Here is a 4,930-nt window from a genome sequence, read left to right as displayed (position 1 = left end):
GGTGGGCATTTGACAGATATTTTCTTATACTATTTCTATTAATGGTATTTAAATATTCATGTTGAATTAATGAATGAGGCCAATCTATTTTCTTTTTTTTTTTAACTTTACAATATTGTATTGGTTTTGCCATAAATCAACATGAATCCACCACAGGTATACACATGTTCCCCATCCTGAACCCTCCTCCCTCCTCCCTCCCCGTACCATCCCCCGGGTCGTCCCAGTGCACCAGCCCCAAGCATCCAGTATCATGCATCGAACCTGGACTGGCGACTCGTTTCATGTATGATATTATACATGTTTCAATGCCATTCTCCCAAGTCATCCCACCCTCTCCCTCTCCCACAGAGTCCAAAAGACTGTTCTATACATCAGTGTCTCTTTTGCTGTCTCGTATACAGGATTATTGTTACCATCTTTCTAAATTCCATATATATGCATTAGTATACTGTATTGGTATTTTAGGCTCCAGTTTCATCCACCTCATTAGAACTGATTCAAATGTATTCTTTTTAATGGCCGAGTAATACTCCATTGTGTATATGTACCACAGCTTTCTTAACCATTCATCTGCTGATGGACATCTAGGTTGCTTCCATCAATCTATTTTCAATTCATGTTTCCAGGATATGAATTGATCTCAGTGTGCAACTTTGCTTCTGGAAGTTTGAGGAATAATGATTTAATTTGCATAACTTACTAAATGTCTTATTTTATGTTTTAATTTTGACCTGATATAATTTATCGGCACGATGTTAAATCTCTAAATGATGCTCTAAAATAATTTTAAAATTAATTGCAGGCATTGTGATCTGAGCACACAACTTATACAAATATTTTTGCCCTGGAAGAATTATGGATATTCTCTGTGAAGTCTAAGGTATGATAATTTTCATGAATGGTTTATAAATATTTGAAGCAAGTTATATTTCCTATTTTAAGTTAAGGACTCAAGAGTTTTAATCATGAACTTCCTCTTTTAATCATACTTTCAATTCTTCTTCTCTTTATTAATTTTCTATATGGCTTTTTACAGACTAGTAACATTGTACTGGGCTTCCCAGGTAGAGCTAATGGTAGAGAACTTGCCTGCCAATTCAGGAGACAAGAGGAGAGACCAGTTTGATCCCCGGTCAGGAAAATCCCCTGGAGGAGGGCATGGCAACCCACTCCAGTATTCTTTCCTGGAGAATCCCATGGACAGAAGAGCCAGGCAGCCTATGCTCCATGGGGTCACAAAGAGTCAGACACGACTGAAGCGACTCAGCGCAAGCACAGAATTGAGGTGAAACTTCAGTGCTACGGTGTTTCTGTTCACGTTGCTACATAACGTTACATTCTTTACTCAGTGTTTATACCATTTGAAATTTAGCTCAAGCGTTTTTATATTTAATTATAAGTTCAATGTGTTTCTTATGTATATTGAGCTTCTTTCTCAAATTTAACGTCTTTATTTCTGTAATTCTCAAGTATATCAATATTGATATTAATGACAAAGATCTCGGTGACATTAACACTGCCACCTCCAATTATTTCCTGTATTGCATTTTCTTGCTGTTTTGGCCTGCCTCTGTGTTGTCCTTGTTTTGGTATTATTTAGTATTATTTGATTTTAAGTTTTTTTTCCTCTTCAAAGTAATAGTGAAGTTTGTGCTTTAATCAATCAACAAATTCTTTTAAGTTTCACAGACTCTATTAATATTTATTATTTTAACCTTTATGAGGTTAGGTCTCAAATGTACTGGATTTATGCTTTACCTTTAACGTAACTTTTACATGTTTTTTGACCCTTGTCATTCTCCCTTCAGTTCTCCAATAGTCATTTATTTAAAGCAAATATATAATGTTAAAGCAATTTAGAGTTTCTCTGAATCCTTGAATGAAAAACTGAACAACTAAAACTTCAAAATTTAAAGTAATTTGAGACTTCCTTGGCCGTTCAGTGGTTAGGACTCAGCACTTTGACTGCTGTGGGCCTGGGTTCAATCCCCAGTCAGGGAACTAAGGTCTCATAAGCCATGTGGCACAGCCAAAATAATAATAAACTTTTTAAAGCAACTTCCACTGATGTAACTATTCACTTCTAGTTCTTACTAGGACTGTTGCTTTAATCAACACAGTAAATGTTCACAAGAGATTTGATAGGAATAGAAATGCATGTGAAGTTCAAGTATAAACAAAGGGAAATGTCTAAAAGTTAAATGAAAATAAATTATTTATTTAAGAAAATAAAAATACATTAATTTTGAAAGCACTGAGAATGATGGAAAGTTGGATGCAGTTTGCAAAACAAGTGCCATGTATTCCAAATGTGATGATTGCAAATTTTTTGGAGTCCTGTGATCAATAAGGCCCTAATCAACTTGAATGAAACAATTCTCACTTTAAGGTGAAGCATATGAGAATATAGCAATGAGTTTCGTATTCTTATCTAGCTTGTCAACTTGCTAGGAAGACAGTTCTCACCCTGGGAGTCAAAATATTTTTGAATGATGATGATACTGTTGCCGTCATTAGACATCATGTCTCCTGACCTGTTCTTCAAGACTTCTATCGAGACTGCATCCAAGTACATGTGCAACTAAGGAAACCATGGAGAAATCTATTTGAGTGTCACTTAGACGCTTCTACTTTGTTGGCTACCCTAGAAGCTTTAACCAAGAAAGCAGGTGACTCAAGTTAGGCCTGAGGGGACAGAGTTTAAGCGGCAGGGGTTACTTCATCACACCAGATTCTCCCTGTGTTCCTGGAATTCTTTCACGGCCTTGCTTCAGGGATCTGTTACCTAGTGATGGACTGGAGCAAGGACCAAGCTAAAGTACTGAGAGAATGAAGATCCGAGGCAACCTTCCTTCTCTGTGTTCCAGGTCCTCAGCTTTGAAGTCTTTCTTGACTAGTGAGTGATGCAGTCGAAACAAATGATACATGAACTGGAGTTACACTGCTATCTATGGGCTGTAGTCAAATACTGGCTAGAGACTGGCCTGGGAAGAAGGCAGGAAATTTGAAATTTAAACACAAAGTAACAAATACAGAAGTGAAGAGAAAACAAATTCTCATTCATAGGTAGCGAGTCTAGTCATGTGAAATGTATGTTCTTAGATCCACATATTCACCTTTGTTTTCAATAATGGAAAAAATGGATTGTTCATTATTGCATACATTTGCCATTTTCCTCTATTTTTATATCCTTAGCCATGGACATTTTAATGACAATATCATTTTTTTCCAATTTTCATTAAACCTATCCATTTTTTCACTTCCATAAAGTGAATTAATTTTCTGTTGTTTTATTATTTTTCTCGATGAAACACACTTGACTCCGATATATTTGTTCATGATGAGCTACAAATGGTGTATAATTAAAAAAATAAGGTAAAGTACTCTTCTTATGTTCTTGATAGTATTTCATATCTAACATGGTTTCCAAGTGGGATTATAAACTTTTTAAGTTTTATTACACAAATAAGACACAGATTCATTTTTATTGTTATAGTTTAAGTAAATGTAGAAACATTCCAGCATTGGGATGTCTTGTGAACTCCAAGAGGTGAATTGTTTTCTTATGTGAAACATAATAACATATAAAATCACACACAAACTTTCCTTTTTTGTTTCTTTAGTTTTATAGCTTTCAGCATGGTTGTTGTTTAGTCCATAAGTCATTTCTGTCCTTTTATGACCCCATGGACAGTAGGCCCCCAGACTCCTCTGTCCATGGAATTCTCCAGACAAGAATACTGGAGTGAGTTGTCAATTCCTTATAGAGGGCATCTTCCCAACCTACGGATGGAACCCGGATCTCTTGTCTCCTGCATTGGCAGGCAGATTCTTTACCACTAGTGCCATCTCATCTGTTAAATTGAAAGCTCACAGAGAGTTTAATTAATTTTAACTTAGAAAAGCATCAGGATTTAACATGGAAATGTTGTAGTCACAAATTCTATTTAAATGTTCTAATTGTTGAAATATTTCTTTTGCTTTTACAATGTTTCATTCTGTGTTATCACAATTTAGATTGTATGCATGGAAAGCAAAGCAGAGAGAAGGATTTTTTGGAATGAATATACCAATCTCAATAAATAAATTTTCCATTATAATATTAATTTCAAAAATTCAAATTTTTTAAATCTTCATCCATCATATAAAATAGATTCTCTATAACATCTATTGTTTCCCTGGTTGAAAGTAACCACCTTTTTAGAGAACTAATTTGAGGCATGGCTAAACCAGACCCCCCCAAATAAATATATATATACATGTATCAACATTCCAAAAACGAAGATCATGGCATCCAGTCCCATTACTTCATGGAAAATAGATGGGGAAAAAGTAGAAACAGTGTGAGATTTCATTTTCTTGGGGTCTGAAATCACTATGGATGGTGACTGCAGCTACTAAATTAAAAGATTCTTTCTCCCTGGAAGAAAATTTATGACAAACCTAGACAGTGTGTTAAAAAACAAAGATATCATGTTGCTGATAAAGGTCCATGTAGTCAAAGCTATGGTTATTCCAGTAGTCGTGTATGGATGTGAGACCATAAAGAAGGACCATAAAGAAGCACCATAAAGAAGGCTGAGCGCTGAAGAATTGATTCTTTCTAACTGTGGTGCTGGAGAACACTCTTTGAGAGTCCCTTGGCCAGCAATGAGATCAAACCAGTCAATCCTAAAGGAAACCAACCCTGAATATGCATTGAAAGGACAGGTGCTGAAGCTGAAGCTCTAATACTTTGACCACCTGCTGAGAAGAAACCAACCCATTGAAAATGACCCTGATACTGGGAAAGATTGAGGGTAGGAGGAGAAGGGGTCAACAGAGGATGAGATGGTTGGATGGCATCACTGACTCAATGCACATGAGTTTGTGTAAACTCCGGGATTTGGTGATGGACAGGGAAGCCTGGCATGCTGCAGTCCATGGG

At 36.1% G+C, this 4,930-nt stretch overlaps 1 non-coding gene across 1 annotated transcript; it reads left to right on the top strand.

Moving 5' to 3' along the window:
• Positions 1–1,931: 1,931 nt before the first annotated feature.
• Positions 1,932–2,004, top strand: TRNAQ-UUG (transfer RNA glutamine (anticodon UUG)). The gene has a single exon. It is a non-coding gene; the product is annotated as a tRNA-Gln (tRNA).
• Positions 2,005–4,930: the final 2,926 nt, after the last annotated feature.

The sequence above is a fragment of the Bos javanicus genome, chromosome 8 (assembly GCF_032452875.1).
Source record: "Bos javanicus breed banteng chromosome 8, ARS-OSU_banteng_1.0, whole genome shotgun sequence".
In the NCBI taxonomy this organism is placed as follows: Eukaryota; Metazoa; Chordata; class Mammalia; order Artiodactyla; family Bovidae; genus Bos; species Bos javanicus.
This window is presented reverse-complemented; position numbering and strand designations above follow the sequence as displayed.